This window comes from Varanus komodoensis, unplaced genomic scaffold (assembly GCF_004798865.1).
Source record: "Varanus komodoensis strain SLA01 unplaced genomic scaffold, ASM479886v1 scaffold37, whole genome shotgun sequence".
NCBI lineage: Eukaryota > Metazoa > Chordata > Lepidosauria > Squamata > Varanidae > Varanus > Varanus komodoensis.
This window is the reverse complement of record NW_025335889.1, coordinates 7,402,779-7,428,663: the sequence shown is the minus strand read 5'-3', so window position 1 is coordinate 7,428,663 and position 25,885 is coordinate 7,402,779. Positions and strand designations below refer to the sequence as shown.

Below are 25,885 nucleotides of genomic sequence, written 5' to 3'. Positions count from 1 at the left end.
ATTTCATATAAACGAACAGAATTAAATATTTACAGATGAAAAGTGACTAAACATGCATATGTATTATCAACATATAGAAACATGCAACATATAAGGATGCTTAAAGAAAAGACTATGTTAAAAGTAACCCTAGGGAAGAAAAGTATTTCATCAACAATACAAATGTAGGAATCCACAAGGTTACTGTAATACACAAATTACCATAACTGATAAGTTCCCTTCTCTACTAGACCTGCACTCTTTGAACCCTTCACTAACTCTTATTTTTGTTTTCACCAACACTTTCCAGCAATTAATATAAGATTCCATGTTCATATTTCCCACTCAGAATGCATGCAATCAGATCTTACATACATAACTACAACCTATTCATACATACAGGTTTTGTACTGTCTGATTTACGGAGAATGAGAATCAAAGGTGTGCCATATGTAGGCACACATGAGAAGGCAGAAGATCTGCTGATTCTGCATTTTTGGACATAATGAAAATGCTATTAACATTGGGAAGCACACTGGAAGTCATAGCTGTCCCCAGCAACTGTTTACAGTTTGAAGGACTAGTAGCGAACCTGCTGCCAACATCTTTTAATGTGGGAAAGAGGACAAGCAAATAAGTAAATATCAGAAATACCTGAAGCCTGAAACAAACACAAGGGGAGAAATATGCAGATCCTCTCCATTCCCAAGCACACAGGTCTATTAAAAATGAGAAGCCAAGCAATTAAAGCACTGCCTTTTCTCAATCATAAGTGCAAACTTTAAAATTAAAATTGCAACATTGTGTTTTAATGGAGGAGCATAAAAGAAAGTTTGCTGAGGTTTTGCTCTTTTATGCAGTGTTGTCCCTTAACGATGGAAACAGTCATGTAATGCTTTGAAAGGTTGCATATGAGTCCCCAGCTTTGGTCTATGCATCATAAAATGGGGTTAGAAACATAGAAAACAGACCGAGTCAGAAGGGACCTCCCGGGCCATCTAGTCTGACCTCCGGCACCAGCCGGCTCCGCTCACAACATGCCCACCATGTGCACGTCCAGCCTGTCTTTGAATACCCTCACCGATGGGGCCTCAACCACCTCCCGGGGAAGCCCATTCCACACCCTCGGGGTCCTGACTGTCAGGAAGTGCTTCCTGGCATCCAAATGGAACCTTGGCTCCCTGAGCTTCGCTCTGTTGGAGCACGTCCTGCCTTCCTCTGCAGGGGAGAACAGGTCTCTACCCATCTCCATGTGACATCCCCTCACATACCTGTATGTCGCCAACATATCCCCTCTGAGTCTCCTCTTCTCAGGGTTATTCAGTCCCCTACTCCCCAGTTAGTCAAGGTGGAGTCAGTCAGTCACATAGATACTGAGCATCCATGCCATAGCCTGGCTCTATATGACCCCCCCAGGCAGCCAACAATGCTAATAAAGGGGAGGGGACCTTCAGTTTCCAGTGAGATAAGTTTATCTTTAGCGTTCTGAGCCAATGAGAATCATATGTGTCATCAGTGCCATTTAGCAAAAGAGATAGGTAACAAACCTCTTTCCAAAGCATCGAAAGACAAGAGAAGAGGGGAAAGGAGACACAGAATACTCAAGATGCTTCTCTAGGGTTGTTGAAGGTAGAAGTGTGTGAAAGATGAGCTGTAACTGTGGAAGTAGTGGAAGCACAAGGCAGTAAAGCCAGGATTGGGTCAGCCAACTCATAAGTAGACCAATCCGATCTCTACTCTGTGCCAATGACATGATCCCTTTCTGCTTTTCCCTGCCCCACAGCCAGCATGAAACAGCTGGCAGGGATGAAATGAAACAAGTGAAGCTTCTGACAGCTGCCCCAAAGTGCCACTTGGTCAGCTGCACTCACTGACCAGTCATTTGGCAAGAGTAGCAAGGGAATTTGGTCAGTCTTGCCAAGTGGCTCCCTTACTGGACAACATGGCAACCCATTGAGGGTTAAAGAAACCCTAGAACATACATTGATTATCACTGTAGTTGCCAACTACAATAAGAACCAATTGTGGGTAACCATGAGACGACCACCGTCAACAGTCAGTTGTCATGTCATGCAAATCCAGTCATTAGCTTTTGACTGTGGCATGTTATTTTTGACAGAATAGTTGTTAAGCTGCCCACAGACTCTGGCCATTCTAATTAAACAGTTTAATATAACAATATAATAAATAGATGCTTTGGGCTTCAATGCTCATCAAGAATGGGCAGTGCTAAATTAGAGTTGTAATCCAGAGGATCTGGAGTTGAACATGAGGTCTGTTGTACTCCAGAAAATCTGGAGGGTAGCAGATGGGAAAACTGAGATCTTGGCTTTAATACAGAAGAAAAGAAAAGAAAATACTCTACACCTTCAATGCAAATAGTGTACACAGTGAGATATTAGACTGAGCCAAACTTGGGATGCAATCTTAAACATGTCTGCTCAGAAAATGTCCCACTGAGTTCAATAGAGCTTACTCCCAGGTAAATGGGTATAGGATTATATCTGATTGCATGTGTGTCTAATTACTTCTGTACTATTAATCTTAAACCATGTCTTTTCTGTCAGGTTTGAGGAGGTAACAATACAACTTGTCAAAACCTAACAGGATTTATTTATGTTTCTCTCCCTTCACATCTGAAAGGTTTTGTGAGGGCAACATCAGATGATGACAACAAAATATTAAAATAGGAATAAAATCCTGTAACATTCAATACTTGCTAAAATCACCTGACTTTCCACCAGCCCCAACCATAATATGCTTAACACCCATGTGAGATTTGTATTACTGATATATTACCAACATCAGTGGGTATTTCACAGCAGTAAACTGTTTCCAACAGTGAATTGCAAAGTGCTGTGATAGAGCCTTTAAGCAAGACCTGAAATCCACATCCTAATTCTGCTGTTGCTCCTTCATGACTAGTATTTGTGGGTCCCCTTGCCTCTGACTACAGAGGTTTCACTTAGCTATTGACTGACTTCTTGTCCTCTGTGAAATTCCCTGGTCTCCTTTTAAAGAAACTGAAGGCAGGAATGGGTAACTTAAGCTATCCAAAGGATTTGGCTTATAACTCCCATCATCCCTTGCCTTTAGCCAGGCTGGCCAGACCTATAGGAAACAGTCACTTACGTCTAGACATACATGGGTATTTCAATTTCTGGCTAAGAGATCATGGATTTTCTTAGGCATGCCCCTGTGTCCCAGCATCCTTGTGACAGAGAATAAGTTATGATAATTAATACAGTACTATCAAGATAGATGAATAGCTATCTAGAACTGCCATGACATAACCAAAGATGACGAGCTCCTGTCCTGAGGAACTTGCAGTCTCAACTTTGAAAGTGGAAAAAATATCAAGGTAAGAATAAAATGGGACACTGTTATCCATCATCACGTTGCCTCCAAGTCATGGTGACTCAATGAATGTAGTAAGCAAATACAGTTCCACATGCATAGCCTTCATTCTTGGGAAAGGCAGTTTAAGTGGGGAGAGATGTGACCCCTATCTGATATTCTGAGAGAAAGTTTTAGGCATAAAGGGGAAAGCAAGAGAGAAGAATGGGTGGAACCATTTAAATTAGCTGGAGGCACTTGGGATGCTAAAAGTTATTCATATTAAGGCAAACTGCCCTCTGGTGGATCCCCTCCTACATCAGCACTGATGCCCAGCAGCAGCCATAGTAATATTGCAATCAGTGCCACAAGGCTCATGGTCATTTCTCAGCATAGCATCACTTCCAGGTCATTGTGGGAAATTTAAATCATGGAGGCAGGGCAAGCGCCGGAGTGGGAATAGGGCTGGTGGAGACCCTTACAGCTGCCCAATGGCGCTATGCATTGAGATGGTCCCAAGCTGTATTCTTCTTCTTGCTTTCTTTGAGACAATTCACAGAAACATAAAGCATTCTGAAAATGGCCATAAACAAACCATTAAAATCGTCCAAGCACGCCCACAATAAAACAGCAGGAAAGCAATTCAGAACCATCCTAATAAGACATTAGCAGAATCCTCAAGGCCTTGAACAGCTTTCTGGTATAAATGAGTCTTTTCCCTACCCTGAAATCTAACAGCAACATACAATTATGAACTTCAGCAGGGAGCTCATTTCACAGACTTCGCTGGGTTACTGAATTAATGTGTGCTGAGTGTCTTAAACATTTTGGAAAAACACCATTTAAAGATCAGTATATACTTTTTAAGACTATTAAAATGATAGACTAAAGACCACAGAAAGAAACCCTGGAGCCCTTGAATTCCATGCTTCAACTTTGGTGCAGTTCAGTTGTCTTGGTTGTGTCACTGCCAGAGCTGCACAGATCTTCCACTCAGGAGCTGTATGACTTGGTCAACTCTGGCAGGCAGGCAGGCAGGCAGGCAGGCAGGCAGGCAGGCAGTGCAAGTTCAGCAGTGGAAAGGGTGATCTTGTAGGCTAACCAACCTTGCAGGCTTGTTTTGGGTGTAAAATGGAGGAGATGACACTGTAAGCCATTTTGGCTTCCTCAAAAGGAAAAGAAGTCAAGAAAATACTTCACAGATTTGAAAATAATCAGAGGGTGGTCTTCTATCTGAAGGTGCTGTCTGTTTGAAGGGCTGTCCAGTCCTACTCAGTTTTAAAGATAAAGAATGGTGACCAAGGCCTTAGTTTCCATTGCTGGTTAAGAAACAGCAGCACATTAAGCTAGTCTACAATTCTTTAGTCACAATCTTCCCTGCTACGGTGAGATAAATTGTATTTCCATTTAAATCATGCTAATTATTTCCAATGTTGTACCTATTCCGAAATGTTATGCAGACCAATCTCCAATGCCTTTCCCCTTTTTTGGCAATCTATTTATTTGTATCCAGCTTTCTACCCTGCCCCCCACCAGCCCCAACACCCCCCCCCAAAAAAAAGCAGTCAAGGCTGGAATGTATAAATGGGCCACTCTAACAGTTCTACAGAGCAATGCCACGCCTTCAAGGATTTCAGGAACAGCTCTTGGTGCTATGCCTGTTTTATAATCCAGTTTTGCAGCAAAGAAGTATAGCCAGAACAGAAGTTTAGCTTGTGCTAGAAAACCAGGGTGCTAGAAAAATGGGAGAGCCCAAGCCACCCTGCATATAACTCCCATCAAAATAAAGGGGGAGATGTCTTGGGGGTGGCAAACATAGCTGGAACTCTGCACCCTTTGATTGTATTCAGTTTCCTTTCAGTGGTATCAGAAGAACCATTTGTTTGTACTGTTGAGGTGTGCTAAGGATGAATTAGATTTTTTGGAACTCTTTTGCCTCTAAAATTTTGCAAAAGAAAAAAAAAGCAAGATCTGAGTGGAACCATGATGCTAGAAGCATTAACTTGGTTTTATGAATGAAAATATTTTCCACTCTAAGGTTCCTATGGCCTTTAAAAATATCTTAGATATACATCAGAAAAATAGTGCAGGGGAAAGAATAAAACCTCTCTTTTGTACAGTCTTGATTCAACCTGGGTTTGAGCGGTGTGTTGCAAAAATGTGAAGTGACAGGAGATCTATCCATAGATCTGTTTTCATGTTCAATTTGACCCTAAATTAATGTGCAGGCAGATGTAATATTCCAAGAGCAGTCATAGTATAATTTTCACCTACTACATGAACCCAGCTTTGCAAGGTTATCATATCCAAAGTCCCAGTAAAATACAGGGAACAAATATGACTTGATTCTGTTGTGGGGTGGGTAATCCAGCCACAGTTTAATCACTTTTAAGTTAATTGGTTTTTCAAAAGGAGCACTTAAATCTTTCCTATAGAAATCAATGGGATTTAAAGGCAATTAACTTTGATTGGATCATGCCCAATATCTTTTTCTAAAAAAACACTTTAAATGCCTTTCCACCAGTCTTCCAAATCTCCCTGGCTCTACACTGGAATTCAATTTTGCATTGTAAAGTCTGGGCAGTGCACATGAATAATAAATCCTTTGGCTCATGTAGCTGTTTATATCATTCAGGGCTGAGAAGCCGTCTCTGTGCTTTTGGAGAGACCCATCCCTACTTTCTGTAAACAGCAATTTCTGGGTTATAACTTGGTGTCTGAAAGAACATCCAACAATTTCAGTTGCTCACAGCTTCCTTTCCCTGATCTCCTAAGCTCTGAATAGTCAAAATTTGCATCACAGTAACAAAATGGCCGTAACAAGCAAAGGTGTAGTTTGAGTCATTTATCAGAGATTGGCCATTTGCTTTCTCTACATGCTACCTGCACACTCAGAAGTCCTAGAACATGGGTCCTCAAACTACGGTCCGGGGTCCGGATCTGACCCTCCATGGCCATTTATCCGGCCCACCTCAGAGGTTTTCAACGCGCTGCACGCACGCCCACATGCCCGCTGTTGCCCACCTCGCCCCCTGCCTCAGCATGAGCTGGCCTGCGCACCACAACCTCACTTCTGCGCCGGCCCACGCGCCCCACGGGCACCACCTTTCTGGCCCACGCCCAACACCAGCACCTTTCAAGTGGCCCCCTGGTGAAAAAGTTTGAGAACCCCCGTCCTAGAAGAACAACACCTCTTTGCCCTGCTGATTTCAGTTGTTTCATATCTTCATCTAGGCTTCCATGTTGCCATTTTCCTTGTCATCTCTGTTCCTTTCCATGGAACAATTCTATTGTCTTAACAGACAGTACTCTCTTCCAACAAAATATCTGGTTTTACAGGGTATATGTGCCCAGAAATAACTTTGTGTATCAGATACACTTTTCCTAACATTATATTTGACCCTTATCATTTGCATGCTTCCCACCCATACCATCCTTCTGCTCTGCACCTAATGTGTTTATTTAATTCATTGATACCTTGCCTATCATAAGGCAGTATACATAGAGTTTCCAGGGGATCTCCCATCAAGGCACTCACCATATCCAAACCAACTTAGTTGCAGCAAAGTAGCTGTATCAGGTGTCCTCAGACCATGCTTTGAGGCCCTAGCATGAGTGCTTCTTCCTTCAGTTTTATGAAAGAAACATGAATGTGGTCACAGTTGTATGGCCTATGTGCCAATGTGTATGCCAGGAAGTGCAATTTTCTGTGTACATGATGGTGTGCTGCATTAAAAAAGAAAGAAAGTCTATAGCATGGGAACACAAATATTACACACAGAGAGAAGTCGATGCCTTGCAGACATTACTGAGGTGTGCCCATAATTGCTTATTTTGTAAAAGAGCTATGCCAGAGGCTAAGAAATCTTGCTTAATACCCTGGATGTGTTCTATTCAGGCCTGACTGATTTCCTGTCTCCTTAAGTACAGCCCATCCTTTAAACCTCCTTTCCTCCAATTAGCAAGAAACCCTGCTACAGGCATGCATTAAAAGTCCTATTAATATAAGCTACCATAATGTGTGGTACCTGCACCAGTAATCAAGATTCAACAGACAACATACTGGTCACCTTAAGAGTTCACTAGATGTTGCTGTTATATGCCATCAAATCATTTCTGAGTTAGGGTAATCCTGTCAATGAAAGCCCTCCAAGATGTCTTATCCATGACAGCCCTGCTAAGCTGTTCTAAATTCAAGACTGTAGCTTTCTTTATGGAGTCTTTTTTTGTTTGTTTACTCTTCCTTTTCTTCTTCCTTGCATGATTGTCTTCTCCAGTGAGTCTTGCCTTGTCACGATGTCTCCAAGACTATCTTCAAGACCTGTATTAGCTGGGGTTTTCAGAATGGTAAATTGTGCATCAAACACAAACCAAGCCAAAGCCAGGATATAAATGTTTTAAACACACACAGAGAGAACTGTAAAAAAGGGCACTGAACCACTCTTAGCCCCAGAACTTTGTTCCATTTGAGAGAGCTTGAGGGAAGAGCAACCCAGGGGAACCTGAGACAAATGGAGTGGGGCTGAATGCAAAACAGTGGAACTCAAAATACAAGCATCCTGTACCTTACAACTCTCCTGTCTAGCAATTAAGCCTCAGGAGAAGTATTTACTTGGATGGTTATGTGCATCCTGGGCCAGGGGAAAAACCTGCTCAAGAGCCAGGAAACCACCAAACAGCGATTGAGGGAGAAGGGACATGGCCACCTGAGAAAACCTGGAAGACTAAATTTGATCCAAGACATGGCACCCCTGTTACAGGGAATGGTCTTACCTCTTTTATCTCTCGATCTGATAATCTCCTTCACAATTCTTCCTCCAACTCATTGCATCAAGTAATTGTAGCAAACACTTTTCTCACCCTTCTTTGGCTTTCCCCTTCTCAAAACTCTCCTTCAGTTTCATACTTGTGCAGTCTCTTCTTTACCACTTTTGAAACTCCCCCAGTAAAACCTTAAGTAACTCCCATCTCCGTTTCTATGTCTCCGTGCTTCTTCCTTCCTACTACCTTCTCAGTCCCTAAAGCCTCCTTGATCCTCTTATTTGGCAGACAACACTGGATTAAACAGAGATGGGGATCAGCCCCACTTTGGCTATTTGGGCAAGTACACATTTCACCCATAAACAAGTCTAAATAATGGTTGCCAGTCATTTTAGACCACCTGCATAGCAATGCTTGAAACAGCTGTTCAATGTGTAGATATCAGCAGGTGGCAATATGCTCTATGATAAGCTTCACTTGCTGCTTTCAACACACCAAAATCTGTTAGAGATACAAGAACAGAACAGACCTGTTCTTCCTACCTACCCTTGGGGAATTGGCAACCCCAGACCAAACCAGCAAGTTAGGTAAGCATAAATCCAGAACATAACCATTCTCCCACAAGCACCCTTGAATTCCATGGTGCTTATTTATAAGTAGTCATGGCTAGTTCAGGACTCTTACGGGCTCTGTAAAGGGACAGTCCTATGGCCTCCCAACATGGTCTAGGAGGTCATAAGATTCTTCAGAATTCTAGCTCTGAGGTCAGAACTGGATGTTCAAAGACTGCCCTAAACCTTTGCACTCATGGAAAGAACTGCGAGCTACTTTCACCCCCAGATTTCAAAAGGGCCTTGGAGGGGGGAAAAAGCATGCTATAAAAGGGAGGGGAAAGGGATGAAGTGATGGATTTACACCTATTCCTATGGGTATCTAAAGGAACGCTTGCGTCAATATATGCCCTCCCGCCCCTTGAGATCAGCAACAGATGCCCTTCTCCGGGAACCCTCTGTGAATGATATTAGGAGGGTGAGTACCCAGAGCAGGGCCTTCTCTGCGGTGGCGCCCCACCTATGGAATGCGCTCCCCAGAGAAGTCCGCCTGGCACCATCATTATTTGTTTTTCGGTGCCAGGCTAAGACCTTTTTATTTAAAACTTATTTTAAGTGTTAATTTATTGGTTATTTGTAGGATTTAAAATTTGTTTTTTTAAGCCGAGATGCACCGGGTTTTAATATTTTTATTGTATAATTTGGTTCTTGCTGTGAGCTGCCCCAAGGCTTTGTTGCAATGGGGGTGGCATAGAAATGTTTTAAATAAATAAATAAATATTCCAAACAGCATCCAGCTTCCCTTCCTCCCTGACACTAAAACTATTAACAATTAAGTGAAATACAGTTCATATGCAATTCTATTGCTCTTGTGGCAATTGTATGAAAACATTCAAATCATGAGGCTATGGACAACCTATGCCTGGTGCAAGATTACCCCTACATCATGTTTCATGCATAGGATGCAGGTAAACCTCCAAATGGAGGCTTATGTGCTTCTGCCATGTGGATTGTACCCCAACTGTATGAAGTACTTGATTAGCTGCCCATTTCACTGTCTTTTCACATTCAAAGCCTCCAGTTCTGTTCATGGCATTTGTAACTCATGAAATGCCTTGCTTATGCATTAATCTCAGCAACTAACACAAGTCTGTAATGCTATGGTATATTTAAGTTCATTGCCTGCCCTGTGGAGTAACTGCCTGCTCGTGGCTGGAGAGGAAGCTGCTGTGCTCCAGAGACAGGGCTGTCATCACCAGAGAGTATTCCAGGGAGTGAAGACCAAGGCATGGTAACAGAGGCAGTATATCAGGAGTTGGGCTGCTCTGGTGGCCAGGACCAGAGCAATCACCACCATATTTGCAGATTTGGTCCCACACCCTGCTGGAAGCCCTGAGGGAAGAACTATATAAGAGCAAGCTCTTGCCTCAGCAGCACATCTTCCTGTAGCTTCTGCAGCGGCACACGGCCTCATGTTTGCTGCTGTGCATGCGTCCTGCCTGACTGTTTCTGCTCCTGGTTTCTGCTGGGTCTCCTGCCTTGCTCTGTTGCCTCAGTAACACAGGTTTGCCTGCTTACTGCTGTGCCTCCATCCTGCATAATGGGTTCTGCCTTTCCATGTTGCCTTGTTTGTGTATCCTACCTTGCCTTGCTGTCTCAGTAATGCAGGGCTTCCTACAAGGTGTGATTTAGCTCCTGCATCTCGCTTGACCCTTGCTCCTGTTGTCCCATGTATCTTGCTTCATGCCATGCCTCCTACCCTGTTATTCTGTCCAAGATACCTGCACCTCAGCTTGTCATCTTGGTTCTAGATCTTTGGCTTGTTCCTGACCATGTCCTTGTTCTGCCCTCATGCATTCTTCTGGTTACCCTGGTCCTGGTGCTTCTGTTGCTTTTGCCTTGCCTTGTCTCTGGCCACCCATGTCCTGCCCATGGACCCTGACCCAACAGCTGTGCTCCAGAGGCAAGTCCCTCTATACATATTTAGATAGGAGAAAAGTCCTACAGCTCCTAACATCCCCCACCCACACAGAGTAATACCATAAATCTGATATCCTCCAATTGTTTTGGACTACAGTACCCATCATTCCTGCCCACTGGTCATGTCAGCTGGAGATGATGGGGATTGGAGTCCAAAACATATGTAGGGCACCATGTTGAGGAAACTGCCTTAATGCTACTATAAAGCTATTATCTATTAACTTCCACAGAGTAGAGACATGACATCCACTAAGGCAAAATACACTAACAGTGCACATGTATTATGCAGAAGTGAGTCGCACTGAGTTCAGTGGGACTTATTCCCAAGGTAAGTACTCTGTTACCCTTTAAGGCAGCATACTCTTTGGTGTAACCTAATCTTCACACTGTTAGGTGATATTTAAAATGGCATTTCCTGTGTGCCTCTTTCCTTAAACTAATTGTCAGGGCAAGATCCTGCAGCTGGTCATTAACCAAAGGTATATAGCAGGACTATTCTTCAAGCATTACTCTGAGACCACCTTAAAAGCCTCCCTTAACAACAAGTAAGAGTTGTATTTCAATATGGTAATTCTCTGGGAAGGGCATTTGGTAAGTAAATACACACAATTCAAATTACTTCTCAATTTTATCTGCTCTCCACCTCCAGAAATAAAAGGAAAAATAATCTTCCTCATGTTTTCCTTTTTTTGAAACGTGTGTTCATTAAAGATTTTTATAACCCATCTTTCCAATAAAAAGGCAATGTGCAAAACAATGGAATAAAATGAATAATAAATATAAGTTACAACCCCAGTAAAAGGGATTAAAAAAACAAGACGACATACATTCAGATTTTGAAAAGAAGGATACTGAAATTTAGCATGTTGGCAAAACATGTTTTCTGGAACTGATAAACATCTTTACATTTAATTGGTTTAGGCCAGCCTTCCAGATTCTTCAACTACAATTCTCATTGTCAACTCTTGACCATGTCAACTGTGGACAATGGCATTTTAGTTCAAAAAATGGAGGAAACCAGGTTGGAGAAGTCAAGATTGGCCGACAGACAGTTCTGCCAAAGAAAGAGGTTACATCTCTTTTATTTCAAGCATATGTACTCATGAGTATGTCCCACTGACCTCAAAGGCACTTACTCCCTAGTAAGGGTGCTCAGGGCTACAGCCTTAAATACAGCCTGGTATTTTCATTCTCTGTCACTTCCTGTCTGTAACTTTCCTTTTTGCTTTTTAGGTCAGGTACCTAAAGGAGTTTCTCCATCTGGGTCACAAAGCTGTGTCATAGTCTCCCATCCCCCGAGATTTATTTATTTATTTCCAAATCAAAGGAGGATACATTTTTAAGGCATGTCTATTTAGGTTAACTGTACTCTCTTCCCTGGAAAAATTGGCTCTGTCTCCTTAAGGCCATGTTCAGGAGCAAGGTAAGGAAGCATAAAGGATACTCTGTATTTAATAGCTATTGATGTGCAAGAGGAAACTTTTGGTGAAGCTTGTCTTATGTAGGATGGAATATGCCACACCTGCTGATTACAATAGGATAATTAACAGGTAGAGTTGCCAATGTTTGGCCTGTCTCTATGGCAGTGTTTGAGCTTCAGTTTTGTGTCCAGCAATTAACAGGTGAGACTGTTTTTTCCAGGAATGGCTTCTGTACATTTATAGTTATTCCAGGCCTAGGTTTAGGCTAGCAACCTTAGCAAAAGATACAGAAGTCCTGTCTTCCTCTCTCTCTGGTCACTTGAACCAGGACAATTTGTACAAATGCTGCAGGACATGGGAGCTGAGAATATGGGCCAGGAAGACTGTAGGCACATTGTGACTGCAGCACGGGAGAATGACATACCTCCAGGTGCACAGTTTTTCAGAAACCCAGCATTCCATCCAGGAAGGGAACCTCTTGCTACTTTTATCAGGAAAGAACTTGCCACTCAAGCCCAGAGCTAAGTATATATAGGAGATCTTCGATAAATACTCATTTACTTGAGCTTACCTTAACAGACCCAGTACTTTAATCCAAACTTCTGTCGGTGGTACTTAAAGCTTGGGCCTCTAATTACACTAATGTACTTCCAAAGACATTATAGGGAGAAAGCTGTATGACCTTTTATGGTACATATAGGCTATGGTTGAAGATTGGTATTAGAGTCTAGTGGTTAAAGTAGAATACGCTGGACAAGCATATTCTGTTTTTGAGTAGACACTTTATCCACTGACATTTTTGCTTCGTTGGTTCATTAACTTATACTGAGCACTTTGAGACTGCTCAACAACTTAGAAGCACAAAATGAAGTTAATATACCAACACCTTCAATTTTACTGTTAACTTAGCTGTAGACAAAACAATGATTCCTTCATCTAGTCACCAGAACAAATCCATCGAAGAGCAAACAGGCTTCAGATAACAAAATGCACTCTATGGAAAGGGAGGCTCAGTCAGCTGCCTCCAACTAAGCCTTCAGGAAGGCCTTCAAAAACCTTGCCTAGATGCACTTTTTATGCTGTCTGATCCCCAGAGTTCTGTTTATAATTCTGTCAGGGTTTGGTAAGTTATTTAAAGCACCATCCTAGGCATGTTTAGACAGAAGTATGACTTGCAGCTCCGAGCAGTTATAGAACTTTTCTCTGTCTAAACATGTACAGAATTTCACCCTTAATAGGTTGGATCCCATGCTGATGATCTGCTAAAGAAATTGATTTTCCCTCCCTCTTGAAGCCTCTTGTGGACCTCTCCAAGTCTGCGCCGAAAGCACATGAGGGGGACTGCAAGTGGGGAGAAGAGCAAGTGGACACCCTGTAAGTGGGTGTAACATTAAAAAAAAAAAGAACTTATGGTTTTGGATATGCAGATAAAATGCTATTACAGTAGGTATATGGGTAGGTGTGCCAGCAAATTTGGAAAACTCAACAGGGGCCACAGGATTGGAAAAGATCAGTTTACATTCCAATCCCAAAAAAGGGCAATGCCAAAGGATGTTCAAACTACCGCACCATTGCACTCATTTCACATGCTAGCAAAATGATGCTCAAAATCCTACAAGCTAGGCTCCAGCAGTATGTGGACCAAGAACTACCAGAAGTACAGGCTGGATTTTGAAGAGGGAGAGGAACTAGAGATCAAATTGCCAACATATGCTGGATCATGGAGAAAGCTAGGGAGTTCCAGAAAAACATCTACTTCTGCTTCATTGACTACACTAAAGCCTTTGATTGTGTGGATCACAACAAATTGTGGCAAGTTTTTAAAGAGATGGGAGTACCTGACCATCTTATTTGTCTCTTGAGAAACCTATATGTGAGTCAAGAAGCAATAGAACTGGACACGGAACCACTGATTGGTTCAAAATTGAGAAAGGAGTTTGGCAAGGCTGTATACTGTCGCCCTGCCAATTTAACTTATATGCAGAGCACATCATGAGAAAGGCAGGGCTAGATGAATCACCAGCTGGAATTAAGATTGCTGGGAGAAATATCAACAACCTCAGATATGCAGATGATACCACTCTAATGGCAGAAAGTGAAGAGGAACTAAAGAGCCTCTTGATGCGGGTGAAGGAGGAGAGTGCAAAAGTTGGCCTGAAACTCAACATTAAGAAAACTAAGATCATGGCATCCAGTCCTCTCACTTCCTGGCAAATAGATGGAGAAGAAATGGAGGTAGTGACAGATTTTACTTTCCTGGGCTCCAAGATCACTGCAGATGGGAACTGCAGCCAAGAAATTAAAAGACACTTGCTCCTGGGGAGGAGAGCTATGGCAAATCTAGACAGCACACTAAAAAGCAGAGATATCACCCTGCCAACAAAAGTCCATATAGTCAAGGCTATGGTTTTCCCAGTTGCAATGTATGGCTGTGAAAGCTAGACCATAAGGAAGGCTGAGTGCCAAAGGATTGGGGCCTTTGAATTGTGGTGCTGGAGGAGACTCCTGTGAGTCCCTTGGACAGCAAGGCAATCAAACTGGTCAGTCCTAGAGGAGATAAACCCTGACTGCTCTTTAGAAGGCCAGATCCTGAAGATGAAACTCAAATACTTTGGCCAGCTAATGAGAAGGAAGGACTCCCTGGAGAAGAGCCTAATGCTGGGCACAATAGATGGCAAAAGAAGAAGGGGGCGGCAGAGAATGAGGTGGCTTAGATGGAGTCACTGAAGCAGTTGGTGTGAGCTTGAGTGGACTCCGGGGGATGGTGGACGACTGGAAGGCCTGGAGGAATGTTGTCCATGGGGTCGCGATGGGTGGGACACGACTTCGTGACTAACAGCAACATGGGTAGGTGGTAAGTTTTACACTTTGGTTTTGATACTTTACTGTATTGTAAAGTATTTAATGGTCTTACATTTTGTCTTGTGAACCACACAGCAAAGTTTGGCTAATGAGTAATGCAGAAATGTAATGCATAAACATATACATTAAAAGCACTTATCTAAAGCACTTATCTAAACATTTTACCAGTCTGCAACAGCAGCCTGTTTAGGAAGTCTTGGAAATAACAAGTTTTTGTTTTGTTTCTATGAGATCTCTAGCACAAAATGAAGATTGTTTAAAATGTGAACAATAACACTGGCTGCTTTTTGAGACTTTCACTGTTGCATCTCAGTTGATAAACACAGTGACAAATGGGATTTGAAAATATTGTTATTGACATGGTTTGTGTTAGAGAATCTTTCTGACTTTCAAACAATATGAGCATTTGGCTTCAGTTGACTTCAAAAGATGTATTGGTTTTTAGCACAGTGGAAAATGCATTCAGATCTTTACAGAAGATGCATACAGATCTTGACATTTTGGTTCTTGTTTTTTACACTGCTGCATGTTAGGGAAAGTTCCACAAAGCTAGGAAGCTGATGTATTAGCAGATATACCCTGTGATCAGTAATGATGTTGTAAGCATGTCCACTTTGTGACATTACACAATTTACCCTCCATGCCCTCACATTTTGCTTGGGCTGTCAGGCCCAGATCCAGGTGGAAGGCTGGAGTGTCTGAGGCCAGCAAAGATGCCCATATTGTCCTGGGCCTGCTGCCTTATGAAGCTTCTGAGCCTGACTCCATTGAGTTGTCCCATGCTTGTATGTGTGTTTATTTAGCCCAGGTGTATCTGCATGCATCATCTGTACCTTGGATTATGTACCTTCTAGCATCTGTGTACATATCAGATATGAACACATGTAGAGGTGAGCCCTGTTCAGGCATTAGAAAATCTTAAGTGTAACAGGGGAATCATGGCAGATTTGAGATCCAGTGTAGAACACCATAACTAGTCAGCCCATCTCTATTTGTTTCCCCATTTGCATGGGGAGGTCAGGGTAAAGTCTCTTCTCCATGCTTAAGATTTTCAAATGTCTACATAAGGCTAGATTCTCACACCCTTCTGAACAGTTATACACAGTGTGGAACCCACATTCAATGTAATATGTAAATATTCACATTGGGAGGCCTAATTATTGTGCATTCTCTACAATGCAAAGGAACAGCAGGAATCAGTGGCCTTGTGCTATATCGCTCCTTCAGAAAGGCAGCACAAGGGCCCCAATTCCCAGTTTTTCTTGTTATATCAGATGGAAAATAACAGCAGGGATTGGGATCCTTGCATTGTGTTTCAGGTGTCAGAAAAGTAGTGCACATGCTGATTCTTCTACATCCCTCATCTGTGCCTTCCACTTTGCCCCAGCTCCTACCCTACCTTCCTATCCATCTGCCTGATTCCCTGAGGGCCGAACTACATGTTACTTTAAAGATGTTGATAGTAGAGGCATTCACTTGTTGCTTGCATTGTGCTCCAGCTCTAATTCACCCCTAACCACCATGCCTGCCATTATATTGTAGTTGAATCACTTTTTGACCACATAAACTATAAGCGTGGGCTTTCTAATTTTGACTATAACTATGAGGGAGTTTAGACTCTTTACTACCTACCCTAGGGTCTCAGGTTTGAGACCCTCTTGGGTCACATTCCATAAATAAATGAATAAGTATTGCACAAACAAAGCTATGGATTCCGCCTGCAACATAGACCCTTTCTGTGAACATGGGAGTACTGGTAGCATGCTAGCATCACAGTGTAACTGTGTATGCAGAGCAAATGCTGGAAGCAATTGCTACCTGAGGCTGTAATGGCCCTGGAAACCCATGAAATTTGTGAAATATTGTTCAAGATTTCACCAAATAGGTCTGAACAGAGTACATTAATCCCTTTTACTAAAATGTGCAATATATATGCATGTTTTTAAAATTGAATGTCAAGAATAAATGTATTTTAACTTGCTGTACATGTGAAAATTCATACTGGATAATAGGTCTGAAATTTTTCATGATCACAGATTCCATCATGTAGTTCATTGATGTCGAGTTTCTATATATTAGTTCAACAGAATTTTGAGAGTTCCTGCCCTCTTTCTGGCAACATGCCTTAACTAAAGGTGCATTTCTGTGTCAAATGAAGTTTGGTTATATTTTCATGGGAATTAAGTTTCTCTATTTGCAGCTCAATTTCATGGTATGCATGCATAAAATTTCATTCTTGTATTCAGCTGGGCTTATTTTTGCAGTTTTCCCAGCTGTATGACAAACTGTGGCTGAAAACCACAAATCCCATGAACTGGAATGCTTGTATTTAAACCAACATAGTTTGCAAAACCCAAACTAGGTAAATGAAAATAATTGACCTTGGCTCTTCTTTTTGTACTGTTCTAGATCTGCTTCTGCTGTCAGAGACAAAGATGTTGTTCACACAGATCCCATGAATCTGTTTCATCTAGCAATTGGCAAAGATGAGCATCTCAAACTCATTTATTATACCTGGGAATGATTTAGTGAGGTCCATGTGCAAAAGTCTATATGCACTACCCAGTGAGATGTTTTCATGCCCAATTAATGTCAGTATGAGATTTGCAAAACCTCTTCCCAGATTATACCCTCTATTTTGAAATGCCCAAGTGTGTGTCAACTTGGGATTGTCCCCAGGAACCTGCTATCAAAAATGTGCATGGTTATTTCAGGCCAGCATGTGATTCCTCATCCCTGCAGCTGGGATGGGTAGCTTGGGTAGTTCTGCTCTCCCCTTTCTTGTCTTCTCAGATTCATGGTGACCTTGATTTCCCAAATTCTCCTCCCGTGATAGATCTCTTGCTGTATCTGGTCCTTCAGTGACCATGGAGACATGGGGTGTTGCAGTCCAGCATATCTGGAGAGCACTAACTCTACTATTCTGTGATTCAATGAAAGGCTGTGCTAGGGCAAGCCAGCCAATCACTGCTAGAGGCTTCAGCAGGTGGTCCTCTGAACATCCTTCCCCAGTCTGGGAATCCACAGGTGTGTTGGTCAGTAACACCCAGGATGGCTTGGGGATGTTGGAAGTTGTAGTTCAACACATTTGGAAGCCGTCAGGATGCTGTATTGTGTAACTAAGTTTGTGTTGGCCTTCTCAGTACTTGCATTCCCATTTTACAGATGGGGAATAAACTGAGGAAATTAAAAGCATGATGAAAAGCATGAAAAGGCTGTGGCATTTGGGGAAATGCTGTGGCATTTTGGAATGTGTGTGTTGCCTCTTGTTCAGGAACTAGTTTCCCGCTGTACCTTTGTTTCTGCCAGGGCAGCCCAGCTCAGCTTTGTGGAATTCAGCGGCACTTGTTCTGCCAGTTAGGGGGCTGATGTGCTTGGGACTGCAGCCTGAGTTTCGCTCTCCTGCAACTTTAGCTGTCACGACGTTTCTTCCTCTCATTCCTCCAGGCATCCCCAACGATCTCGAGTGGGGGCGTGCCAAAAAGTAGTTCACCTGCTTTGAGGGCCTTTTAAAGACACACTTGTAAACTGTTGTTGCTTGCTGGTGAAAACCGGGGAGGGGGGATCGAATTTGGGGGGAGGGGGTCCCAGCACTCGGCTGCGGCCTGTTCCTCTTCCCATCCCCGGAGTGCATGCGGCTTCTCACCTTTCGGCTCAGCATCTCTGGGTCCCCCCCACCTCTTTTCCTCGAAGAGCTCCGCCTTGGAGGAGGAGCTGGGTGGGACTTCGGAGCGCTGGACCCAGCGGGCTCCTAACAGCGGTGCGGGCTGCCTTTTCCGCCGCGGGTTAATCAGCCAACCTGCCAGCCAGGGCTGGGATCGGTCTTGCGGCTTCGCGGTCGCAGCGGCTCGGCGGTGGCAGATCCGCGCTGCTCCCGCGGCCAGGAGAGCCGCGCCAGCGCCGGCCGGGCGTTCCTGCCTGCCTGGGCTCCGGGCGGAGCGGCGGCCGACGCCGCGAGGGTGTGCGGAGCTGGCTCGGCGGTTCTCGGCGGCGGCGGCGGCTGCTGCGAGTTGCGCTTGGTGAGTGGCGGCGCAGCTGCGGGCGGTGCGCGCGGGGTGCGCTGCGCAGCGCAGCGCATCGGAGCCCCCAGTCGCTCCCTTCGGCTTCTCCGGGCCGTGGGAGGCGTCCTGGGAGACCTGGAGGGGTGGCAGGATGAGGCCGGTGGCTGAGCCGGAGCAAGCCGGCTAGAGTTGCTCTTAATTACCTGGATGGAGAGAGTCGTTTCAGCCCCGATCGTCGCCTACCACGCCATTATTATTGTAATAATAATACTAATAATAAGCCCTCTGGGCACATTTTTTCCTGGCTATTCTCTTTCCCTCCAGGATGGAGAAAACTTCCGGTATTTTATTTCTGAAGTTTGTAAGCGAAGGTTAATGAGGCGGCGTGGGGAGTCGCGGTTGCCTGGAGCGTCACTTTCTCACCTGCCGTACCTGCTTCGGATAAGTGTGGGGCCTGATCGTGGGCATCCGGAAGCCTTGTTCACACGTTCACCGTGAACGCGTGGGAGGCGCCGCGGGCGCCGCCGCTTCCGACCTCTCAGAGAATGGTTTGTGTGTGGGGCAAGGAAAGGGGAGCTTTGTATATGGTTAGAGATAGTTTCGACTTTAATTTTTGTGTCAGATGTTGCACGGCTGACCCCGGCATTTGAACCGTGCTCGCACTGGAGCCTTGATACAGATGATGTCCGGCTTGTAAACTGATCTAAGGGCAGGAGGTTGGGAGTCCTGACAGCTGCAGCACGGGAGAATTCGAGTCCCCGTAGACAGATAGACGGAGCCCTAAACTTTGCCCTTCAAAGCAGGGATGCAGCGCTCCACGCCTAAGAAATCCCCATTCCCATCCCATTCCCTAGCGTGTCTGCATGCACGCCTCCTGCCGTGTTTTCGCGTTTGTGTATTTGTTTCCCTGGCAGCTTCTGAGATGGAGAGAGCTCAGAGCCGTGGGCAGAGAGAGGCCTTGCGGGTGTTCATGCTTGGATCTCACACGCTGTCCAGGGCTGCTGCTCGCATACCTCCGATGAATGCGTATCCGTTATTTCCTGACCCCTGTCAGCTATTCCCATTCCACACCGCCCTCATCTCCCGATGGCCACAGGCTGGAGATCAGGTTTGCGAGTGTAATGGTGAGATTACACCAGCCCCTGCAGGTAAAGCAGTGCCTATACTTCTTAGACTAGGGAAGACTCCTCTGAGAAGCATCACTTAAATGATGGAAGAAACAAAAAGCAGAAGGTTTAATTGGCGATTTCAAAATCTCTCTCTTTAATGTGAAGCTTTATCTTAAATATTACATTTACTGGTGATGTATTAAAGTGTGTTCATCCTGCTAATCCAAGAATATCCTCCAGCACTCACATACAAGACAGCTCCTGCCTACAGGCAGAGCACACAAGGAAAAGAATGGGGTGTGAGGCGGGGGGAGAAAAATAGTATCCTTTGAATTTCTGAAAGTGCATGTATAGCTGCTTTATATAAGTTGATGGTTTCTTCTGGAATAAGGTGAAATGTACAGCACCTTGCACTAACAGGCTTATGTTGTCATGATGGGGGGAGGGTGAGTTACTTTGTTTCCCAAAGAGCATACTTTGGGTAAGAGTTAAATCTTGGGGAAAATTGGTGTGGAGAGCAAGGTATATGCTTCCCCCTTAGCTTCAAGGTAGTTATTCTAAGTCCTGCTTCTTGGATACAACCTTTTGCTACTGCCCACTGGAGGTCTTTTTAAATAGCATGGTGTATATTGTGACCTCACACGGCATACCGACCCTTGACACATGAATGTTCAGCTTATCCTGCAAATATATCCTACTACGTAGATAGGCTGTGTGAATGCAATCTGAGATTCTTCAAAAGGAAGGGTACCTGACAACACAGGCAAACTTGTATCCGTAGAATCATAGATTAGTAGAGTTGGAAGGGGTCCGGGAGCCATGGGGTCCAGCTCCCTGCTCAGTGCAGGATCCTGAGTTAACCCATTCCTGTTGCGCTGCATGTAGTTTGACCAAACAGAGTTCGTTCAGTGGCCAGTTTGAGTGTGTGCGTGCGTGTGCGCGCTGGGCAGCGGCAGGGGGTCAGATGTGATTCTGACTCTACCACACCCAGCTTGTTGCCTGGAAAGGGCTTCTGTCTTCTGTTACTCTAGAAACCCATTTTAAGCAGTAATCAGAAGGTTAAAGCTAAGGTTCTTACTGCAAACCGTATTTGTACCAAGTGCCAGTTCCTGTGGAAGATGAACAGTAGTGATGTTTCCTACTATATAGCATATTTTCCTGTGCACTTCTTTGAATGGGTGAGTTAATGCCTTTAAATCTCTTTTTCAGCTACATGTAGTGATCGTTTCTTTATATTCTTTCACCTGAGTGTTCATAGCTGTTGAGTGTTGGCCAGAAGTGACTGCTGTGATGTCACAGTGCATGTGGGCAGGCTGGGTAACTGTGACATCACCATCAATGTGGCTAGCAGCCATGAGTTGCTGTAATGATTCACCCCTGACCCTCTGGGTGTTTTAATGATACATGAGGTTGTAAAGCCCCCCCTCCCCGCCCACCCTTGGATAATCTAGTTCAGCCCTTCTACATCAAGGCTACAGCTGTGTATGTTAATCCTTGTGTACTGCTTTGGAACACGAAGGCAGTTTCTTCAATGCATGACTGCCTTTCATGCCATTGGTTTGCATAGATTTCATTATTGCAGTGTTGCAGCAAATTTAGATTGTTGTTTTCCTGCTGACACACTGCTGTGTCTTTCGGTTGCTTCACTTGGATGTTCCTGTGCCTTGGCTGCAATCTACCATCATCCTGTAGTTTAGCAAAATGTGAACTTTACTGAAATGAGTAGCATTCCACAAAACACGTAAGAAAGTAGTTGAGGAGCATCTGAGCTTGATTGATGGTTTCCACTGTATATCTCAAGTAAACATGTCAATGCAAATATAATTCTGAGGAGAAAAAAACAGTATCAGGGTTTGGGGTGATATATATTGCTTGAGTACAGTTTCTAAACCAACCTTTTCCCATCTGGTGCCCTCCAGTTTGTTCATTGTTTATTTTAACAAGTATATACCACTCTATTTGCTAAAGATCATCAAATTGGTGTACTACAATTTGAAGCAGTGAAACAGTAAAACAAACAAAACTCCCAAGAAAGTTGCAAACAGTAACAGTTTAAGAATAATTATCTTTGACGTGTAAGAGCACAATTCTAGGCATGTTGAGATTGCGATTCTTACAACCAATGTTGCAGAATATTTTTTGTCTAAACATGCATAGGGTTACACTATACATTGAAATGGCAGCCAGTGACAAGCGGGGTCCCCCAGGGCTCTGTCCTGGGGCCGATCCTGTTTAATCTTTTCATTAACGACATGGAAGAAGGGGTGAACAGTCTGCTGATCAAATTCTCAGATGACACTAAAACTGGAGCAGTGGCCACAACTGAGGAGCAAGTACTCCAGATCCAAAAGGATCTGGACAGACTATGGAAGTGGGCAGGAGACAACAGGATGGCGTTCAATGTGGATAAGTGCAAGGTCTTGCACTTGGGGCATAGGAATAGCTGTCATAAGTACAGGTTAGGTGACAAGTGGCTGGAGAGCAGCACTTGTGAAAGGGACCTCGGGGTACTGGTTGACTGCAGGCTAAACATGAGTCAGCAGTGTGATGCCATGGTCAAGAGGGCGAATGCCACCCTTGGTTGCATAGCCAGAAGTGTGGCTTCTAGATCAAGAGAGGTATTACTGCCACTCTATACAACTCTGGTGCGCCCGCAACTGGAGTATTGTGCTCAGTTTTGGGCCCCTCATTAAGAAAGGATATAGCCAGGTTAGAGTCAGTGCAGCGTAGGGCCACAAGGTTGGTGGTTGGTTTGCAGGGGATGGGGTTTGAGGCAAGACTGAGGAAACTGGGTCTCTTCAGCCTGGAGAAGAGGAGGGGATATGTTGGTGACATACAGGTATGTGAGGGGATGTCACATGGAGATGGGTAGAGACCTGATCTCCCCTGCAGAGGAAGGCAGGACCCACTCCAATGGAGCAAAGCTCAGGGAGCCAAGGTTCCATTTGGATACCAGGAAGCACTTCCTGACAGTCAGGACCCCGAGGGTGTGGAATGGGCTTCCACGAGAGGTCGTTGAGGCCCCATCGGTGTGGGTGTTCAAAGATAGGCTGGACATGCACATGGTGGGCATGTCGTGAGCGGAGCCGGCTGGTGCTGGAGGTCAGACTAGATGGCCCAGGAGGTCCCTTCTGACTCGCTCTGTTTCTATGTTTCTATCTCTTTATATCCCATCTAAAAGCCAAGAGAGTGCGGGGGTCAATCATAGTTATGGGGAGGGAACCTTCCACATTTTGGGAGTGATTCAGAAGAAGACATTTCACCTGTGTAGTCATAGATGGCTCTCTGCAGGTAATAGCCATCAAAAGGGCCCCTCCTACAGCTCTTAAAAATCAAACAGGTTCCTAAAAGGACAGGTGGTCTCTTCGACAGTGAGGGTCCAAGCCATTAGGGCTTTAAGGGTTCCAACCACCACCTTGAATTGAGCCCAGAAAGTAATGGGCAACCAGTGCAGGTATTTCAAGGCAGATGTAATATGGTTGTGTTACTATTTTCTATTTTGTTTATTAGATTTATGTCCTGCCATAAGAAACACATTGGAATTTAATGGTGGTTATAATTTATGTAGTACTGCTGATAATGGGAAAAGAATATGTTACAGCCGTGTTATTTTCTTCTGCAGAACTGGATGAAATTACATTTTATATTTGTTTTCTACCCTACCATGTGGGTAGCATTCTTAAAAGCAGGTGGCTATAAGAATGTGGTCATTGTCTAGTGGCATGATCCTCTTATCATTCCCAATCATATTTAGCCACATTTACAGTAGCCACAAAATTCCTGAGGACTGATTTGTGTATGCAAGCTATTACACCTTCTTGTTATTTATATCTTTTCCCCTCAGGAGTATAAGGTTAGGGTTCCTCCCTTTTATTTTCAGAACAACCCGATGAGGTAGGTTGCAAGTGAGACTGATGGACTTATGGTCCTGTGCTGAATCTCATAGTTCACTGGAGAGCTGAACGTGGTCCTATTCTGATATCCTCTTACCACTATATCTTGATGACTTGTGTTAAAAGTCTCACTTACACATTCTAGGCAGCAATTCATACAGACCTCCTGAGGTTCTGTCTATATATGCAACAGAATGATGTGATAGGTTGGACCGTGTCCCATTTTAAGCTGCACATAGTGAGGTTGTGGGGATGCCCTTTGTAAACTCACCTTCAAGCAAAAACCCCATGCAAGCAGAGCACTAGGACTCAGAAAGAACCCTTCTTTCCCATTCACTAGCCTTTCAGTTAGCTAGTAGAGAACTGCAAGAGCGATAGAACTTTTGTAGTCTTTCATCCATGAGGGTCCATTTGCACTTACGGATGCCACACTCAATCCTGCAACTGCCAGATGATGTGCATGCATGTGCCGGCTTTCCTTGGCTTGTCACAGATGAACGATGCTGCTCCATTTCATTGTTTCTTTTCATTTATCTTTGCACTAGGCTGCAAACCTTAGTGTCTCCTGAAGCTGCTGCTAGCCCTCTTGAGCATGGATGGCGCTTTTGGGGCTACGTAAGGATTCACACTCGGACAATCACCCTGATTCTAGCATTTAGGATGATCACTAATTTAGGATGAGATCTAGAACTTTGAAATAGGCACAAAAGATTCTAAGGAACGGGTCTCCTGCAGGTCGCAGTTTTGTACTCACAGACAGATGCAGCTTTTAGACACTCTTTTTGAGGAAAGCCCTGTCAAGGATATATTTCTATAATGTAGGGCTGCTTCAGATGCTATTAGAGCTGCTGGCGAACACAGGCAGGAATGCCTTCTAATGTCCAAAGTGGAATCGGTGTCAGGAAGATGTGCAAACTTCAGTTGTGCATGCAGCATTTGAGAGAGACCAGAGCATCACTGGCTGCTTTGAGTGAAGACTGATAAAAACTTCCAGATGACTGACTCAGCTATAGGTGCCAAACATTCCACATTTGATTGGAGAGCCCATATTTCAAAACAGTGCAGCTCAACAGATGTCCATAGCCAAACCAGCCCCTCAGACTGTTTTCACAGGTGCTCGCCCTCCCTCCCTCTTTCCACACATATTTTGTAGAATAATGTATGTTTTATTTGAAACATATTTCCTGTTATACCACATCAATATTTGCTAGCTATGCATTCCAGACTAAGGCTGCAATGCTGTACGTATTTCTTTGAGAGTGAACTTCATAAAACTTGGTGCATCTTGCTTCCAAGTAAATATGGATAGGACTCTGTTGTAAGATTTTTGAATGGTGTAGTCTTGTGTGCATTCTCCTGAAAGCAAACCTCAGTGAAGTTAGTGATGCTTTTTTCTGAATACCTATGCACAAGTTGGCACTGTAAGCATTCCTTGTGAAAATACCATCACTATGCAATCTTGTTCATTTCTACTGATGAAGAAATCCCATTGACTACAGTGACATTTACTCCCAGGTAAGTGGGTATAGGGTTGAATCTTTAAAGGAGTTTTGGGTGTCACCAGAAAGGTAAATAATAAACTCAGTGTTTCATCTTTTCGCTTTTGAGTGCATGCCACTCAGTTTCTTGGGAAATGGCTGTTCTTGATTTTTGTATTTTATTTTTTAAAAAGCCCATATGGCAACAAAGACATATTCAAAAGTCTATGGGTAAAGCATGTTACCATCTTGGAAGATGCAGGAGAGGCTAAAAAGGGTTCTAGATGCATGCTACTATAAACAGTATTTTGTCTTTAAAAACAGTACCAGCAAGAAGAAAAGCTGCTTCTGGAGTGTGTAGTGATCAGGAGAGAAGAAATGAGGAAGGGGATAAATTATTTTCCTGATTGCTGTTTCTCCACTCCAGATAGCATCACGTTCACAGGATTTCAGATGCCTGTATTTAAAATTTGGGAGGTGGGAGGCGGGGTTAGGGAGGGAGCCATTGTGGTGG

The 25,885-nt window shown here is 43.9% G+C and overlaps 1 protein-coding gene across 1 annotated transcript in view; it reads left to right on the top strand.

The window, feature by feature from the left end:
* The first annotated feature begins 18,642 nt into the window (after nt 1-18,642).
* The window catches only part of PPP1R16B (protein phosphatase 1 regulatory subunit 16B), a 119,483-nt gene continuing 112,240 nt past the window's right edge, over nt 18,643-25,885 (top strand). Inside the window, exon 1 of the mRNA XM_044440241.1 lies at nt 18,643-18,909. The gene's annotated coding sequence lies outside the window, so the exon portion shown is untranslated. The remainder of the gene's footprint in view (nt 18,910-25,885) is intronic.